Source organism: Pongo abelii, chromosome 19 (genome assembly GCF_028885655.2).
Source record: "Pongo abelii isolate AG06213 chromosome 19, NHGRI_mPonAbe1-v2.0_pri, whole genome shotgun sequence".
Classification (NCBI taxonomy): Eukaryota; Metazoa; Chordata; class Mammalia; order Primates; family Hominidae; genus Pongo; species Pongo abelii.
Window position 1 is genome coordinate 30,204,798 of NC_072004.2, and position 5,888 is coordinate 30,210,685.

At 45.5% G+C, this 5,888-nt stretch overlaps 1 long non-coding RNA gene across 1 annotated transcript; it reads left to right on the top strand.

Moving 5' to 3' along the window:
- The first annotated feature begins 2,003 nt into the window (after positions 1 to 2,003).
- Positions 2,004 to 5,421, top strand: LOC134760471 (uncharacterized). Its single transcript, XR_010137950.1, has 3 exons — positions 2,004 to 2,132; positions 2,711 to 2,805; positions 3,783 to 5,421. It is a non-coding gene; the product is annotated as an uncharacterized LOC134760471 (long non-coding RNA).
- The last annotated feature ends 467 nt before the right edge of the window (positions 5,422 to 5,888 follow it).

The window sequence follows — 5,888 nt, forward strand, 5'->3', positions numbered from 1 at the left end:
GCTCTAGGGGAGGGGCCTGTGGGTCTTTAGAGTAGCCTTTCACCAGAAATTTCTTTTTCCTGGCCCACAGCCTAATGCTCAAGTGTCTGACCCATGACCAGGTGTCTCACAGGAAGCTTGTTTATACTGGCAGGTGCCCTTGTAACTTTTGTCTGACCTGTGTGCAGTTTATTCCTACCATGATACCCACACTTTTTTTTTTTTTTTTTGAGACGCAGTCTTGATCTGTTACCAGGCTGGAGTGCAGTGGCACGACCTTGGCTCACTGCAACCTCCACCATCTGGGTTCAAGCAATTCTTCCTGCCTCAGCCTCCTGAGTAGCTGGGACTACAGGCACGCGCCACCATACCAAACTAATTTTTGTATTTTTAGTACAGTCAGAGTTTCACCATGTTGGCCAGGATGGTTTTGAACCCTTGACCTCATGATCTGCCCTACTCAGCCTCTCAAAGTTCTGGGATTACAGGCGTGAGCCACCGCGCCTGACATTTTTTTTTTTTTTTTTTTTTTGAGACAGGATCTTGCTCTGGTGCCTAGGCTGGAGTGCAGTGGCAGGATCACAGCTCACTGCAGCCTTGACCTCCTAGGCTCAAGCAATCCTCCCATCTCAGCCTCCCAAGTAGCTGGGACTAGAGGCATGTCCCACTACATCGGGCTAATTTGTATATGATATATATTTTTGTAGAGATAGGGATTTGCCATGTTGCCCAGGTTGATCTTGAACTCCTGAGCTCAAGCAGTTCACCTGCCTTGGCCTCCCAAAGTGCTGTGATTACACGTGTGGGTTACCACACCCAGCCAATGTACATTTAATTATCAAAGTACTAAAGTACTAATTATCAAAGTGCAATAGACGTTTTGTTGTTGTTGTAATTGTTGTTTTTCTTTTGAGACAGAGTTTCACTCTTATTTCCAGGCTGGAGTGCAGTGGTGCGATCTCGGCTCACTGCAACCTCCACCTTCCAGGTTCAAGCGATTCTCCTGCCTCAGCCTCCCAAGTAGCTGGGATTACAGGCATGTGCCACCACACCCAGCTAATTTTGTATTTTTAGTAGAGACTAAAATGGTCTCTCCATGTTGGTCAGGCTGGTCTCGAACTCCTGACCTCAGGTGATCCATCCACCTTGCCCTCCCAAAGTGCTGGGTTTACAGGTGCAAGCCACTATACCTGGCCAACAGAGGTTTTTAAACTTTTTGTAGATATTTTTGAAAGATCCTGTCTTCCTTTAAGAAAAGAGACAAGGCTGGGTGTGGTGGCTCATGCCTGTAATCCCAGCACTTTGGGAGGCCAAAGATGGATTGCTTGAGCTCAGGAGTTTGAGAGCAGCCTGGCCAAATGGCAAAACCTCGTTTCTACGAAAAATACAAAAAAAAATTAGCTGGGCATGGTGGCGCATGCCTATAGTCAAAGCTAATACAGAGGTTGAGGTGGGAGGATCACCTGAGCCTGGGAGGTTGAGGCTGCAGTGAGCTGTGATTGTGCCACTGTACTCCAACCTGGGCAACAGAACGAGACCCTGTCTTAAAGTGAAAACAAAAACAAAAAAATGAAACGAGAAAAAAAAACAAGAAAGAAAATGGTAAGGGGGAAGTGCCTATTTATTAAGCTTTTGTTGTAAATAGTAACTTGCATATCAGATGTTTACTGTAATATTCTTGAAGCTTTGCCAGGCCTACAGCTTGCGGTGTGCTTTTCAACTCTATTTCATTTATTTGGGAAATAATATTACATATCAATGTACTTTATTCATTCCAAGCTCTAACCATGGAATACTGGGAATGTCCCATTCTATGAAGGAGGTTTGCTGGCCACAACAGGAATATTCATGAACACGGAGGTACTTTGTTGAAGTTACACTAATTTTTTTACTCTTCCCCACTCTCAGCCTAGCTGGTCCACTCACTATATTCTCTCCATCCTTCAGCACCTTTCCATCTCTTCCTTCATCTTAAAAACCTTTCCTTTAATTTCAACAGTGCTGGGTGAGCCATTTGTCATTTCAGGGGTTGGGCATGTTCCAGGATCTGTCTATAGACTTCTCTCAGGAGGAATGGGAGTGCCTGGACGCTGCTCAGAAGGACTTATACAGAGATGTAATGATGGAGAAGTATAGCAGCCTGGTCTCACTAGGTAAGGATGTCTATCCCCAAATAACTCATGAATTTTGGGTGTAGCTTTCACTTCTCTGGGTGACTTTTCACCTGCTGCCTAGGGAATTGTTTTATGTTTTGTAGATTAATAGATGGGCAGCTCTTTGGGGTCACTCCATCTTCTCCATGCTTCAGACCTTTACACCTTTCTCTAGTCCTTCGTGAGTACTAAGGGACTAACTGAATTCAGGCACAGCACGAGTATGTCTTACTTCTTTTCTTTCTTTCTTTCTTTCTTTCTTTTTTTTTTTTTGAGATGAAGTCTCACTCTGTCAGCCAGGCTGGAGTGCAATGGCGCGATCTCAGTTCACTCCAACATTCATCTCGGGTTCAAGAGATTCTCATGTCTCAGCCTCCTGAGTGGCTGGGATTACAGGCAACCGCCACCAGGCCTGGCTAATTTTTGTGTTTTTAGTAGAGACGGGGTTTCACCATGTTGGTCAGGCTGGTCTTGAACTCCTGACCTCAAGCAATCCACCTGTTTTGGCCTCCCAAAGTGCTGGGATTACAGGAGTGAGCCACTGTGCCTGGCCATCTTACTTCTTTTCTTATAAACAGGTCTCTCTGTCCAAAGCCTGATGTGATTTCCTTACTGGAGCAAGGGAAAGAGCCCTGGAGGGTTTCAAGGGATGTACTGGGAGGATGGTGCCCAGGTGAGTAAGGACTGAGAAGATGGGGAAGGCACTGCTGTTTAGAACCCAGCCCATCAGGGAGGCAGCACTGTAAAGGTATTGGTTGAGGAATCTCTTCCGCAAGTTACCATGTAAGAGTTGTGGCCTAAGACACATGGAGAAAAGTCAAGATACCCCCACCACACACACTTTTTAAAAATTTTTTTTAATTTGAGAGAGAGTCTTCCTCAGTCACCCAGCCTGGAGAACAGTGATGCTATCTCGGCTCACTGCAACCTCCGCCCCTGGGTTGAAGCAATTCTCCTGCCTCAGCCTCTAAAGGAACTGGCATTATAGGCACCCACCATGCCCAACTAATTTTTGTATTTTTAGTAGAGACGGGGTTTCACCATGTTGGCTAGGCTGGCCTCCAACTCCTGACCTCAGGTGATCCACCTGCCTTGGCCTCCGAAAGTGTTGGTATTACAGGTGTGAGCCACTGTGTCTGGCCAAGAACCCCCTTTTACCTCCACCTCTTCAGTCTGTGCTACCCTCTTGTCATAATTTCTTTCCATTTCAAAGAATAATGTTCCCTTTTCAGAAGCCATCCTGTTTCCTCTCTCTCGGAGCTACTTCTTTCCCTTTAAAATTTAAACCCGTGTTGTTGCTTTAAAAACAAATCTTTTAAAATATATTTATTTTTCATACTGATCCTTGACTTTTTTTTGCCTTGTCTTTTCTTGGCTAGTTTTCCTTTAATGCAGCCATTTCATGCGTCAATGGATATTCATTCACTATTTTTTTTTTTTTTTTTATACAGAGTCTCACTCTGTAGCCCGGGCTGGAGTGCAGTGGCGCGATCTTGTCTCACTGCAAGCCAATAAGAAGCTCTTGGGGATGACCTGCCTACAAGCACAGCAAAACCTTTCCTGCGCATTTCTGCTCTGGAACGCCTACCCGCCCCGCCAAACCAAAACTTTACTATCACCCTTAGTGCCGTTTCCTGCACTTTCTTGCAGATTTGTACCAGGCACTGGAGACCCTCCCACCTGGTTCACGCCCACCGCCCGGTGAGCACCCAGACCAACCTTGAGCACCGCCAGTCTTGTTATCAACAAACAGGCTAGTAAATTATAAAAAATAAAATAAAGGAAATGTAGCTGGGCATGGTGGCATGCGCCTGTAATCCCAGCTACTCTGGAGGCTGATGCAGGAGAAGAGCTTGAACCCAGGAGGTGAAGGTTGCAGTGAGCCGAGATCGCGCCACTGCACTCCAGCCTGGATGGCAAGAGCGAAACTCCTTCTCGAAATAATAAATAAAATAAAGGAAATGGGGCTGGGTGTTGTGGCTCACGACTGTAATTCCAGCAATTTTGGTGGCCGAGGTGGGCGGATCACTTGAGGTCAGAAGTTCGAGGCCAGTCTGGCCAACATGGTGAAACCCCGTCTGTACTAAAAATAAAGAATTAGCCAGGCATGGTGGCGGGCGCCTGTTATCCCAGCTATTTGTGAGGCGGAGGCACAAGAATCGCTTGAATCCCGGAGGCAGAGGTTGCAGTGAGCCGAGCTCGTGCCACTGCGCTCCAGCCTGGGCTACAGAGCAAGACTTCATCTTAAAATAAAATAGGCCGGCCGAGGGTGCTCATGCCTGTAATCACAGCTCTTTGGACGCTGAGGCGGGTGGATTGCCTGAGCTCAGGAGTTCAAGACCATCCTGGCCTACATGGTGAAACCCCATCTCTACTAAAAATGCAAAAATTAGCCGGGCATGGTGGCGCATGCCTGTAATCCCAGCTACTTGAGAGGCTGAGGCAGGAGAACGGTTTCAACCCAGGAGGCAGAAGTTTCAGTGAGCCGAGACCACCACATTGCACTCCAGCTTGGACAAGAGGATTGAAACTCCGTCTCAAAAAGACACAAGTAAACAAATATAAAAGAAATAGACAAAGCAGACCTTAATGCATGAACTCAAACAAATGCTTTCATTGCCAGACTCCATCTTTGCAAAACTGAACCTAGGACAATGTGCACGTTTCTAACTAGCAATTCTGGAGGACAGATCAGGGAGGCAGCGTGAGCTTGCTTTTCTGCAATTTAATTGAATGGTCAGTAAAGTCAGTGTTCGCAGGCATTTTCGATGTTCTATAGTGGGCTTCAGTTCCTATGGCAGTGTGGCAGGCCAGGTTTCCAATAGCAACCAGAAGAGTTTCTACTAACCCTTTACTATAATTTTGATGAATGCATAAGTTAACGTTAAAGAAATGAAGAAACTGGTGCCTGAGTATCAGAGATGGAATGTGAAAACCAACCCATTGAGACCCCACCTGGGTTTTCTCAGACCCTAAATTCTGAATAGAATAATGATAGCATTCTTACACATTCATCTTGGCCTGTCTTAAGATTCAGAAACTTACCAAGACTCTAGAGAAATCTTTCCAGACTCTAGACCCGAGTTAAAAATTAGCTGCTGATTGAATGAAACACTGGAGGTTTGCACCTACTGCTTGTAGGTGCAATCCCACATGGAGCTTAAGAAGTATATAAGCACTAGAAAAAAAAAAAAAACTTGTAACTTTGAGTTGATCTGGTGAGTTACCCGGTGCTTCTCCGTGTAAGTGGCTGCAGAAATAAACTTCCTTCTTCCCCAGTCTGTCTGTGTCTTGTTATTGAACCATTGCGATGGACCTGCCCAGCAAAGTCCTCTTTTGTGTGGTTATCTGGGACTCCTTTTGGAGGGAACATTTAAAATTTTCCATTTCAAAGCATTCTGTTGGCACTCTTCCACTGTTTTTCTTTGCCTACCCTGGGACCTGAGTTCTCCTGGACTTGAATCTCCAGCCACAGAGCCTAGAAGCCCATTCCTACACATTCTGTGACTGTTCCTCAAACACAGGGAGAATTTGCGGAAAATAAGCCTAAAAGTCTTGCCATTCTTTGCGATAAAACCCCACATTACAAACTGCTGAAAACAGGATTTTAGCCTGAATAGGTTTTTCCTCTATTTGAAACCAATCATTTCCCTTTACAATTTTGGAGGGAAGTTTCCAAATCAATCAGTAAGCACCCCCCATCCCAGGTTTATCCTTATGTAATTTGCCCCCTCTGCACATGCAAGATTGAATAAA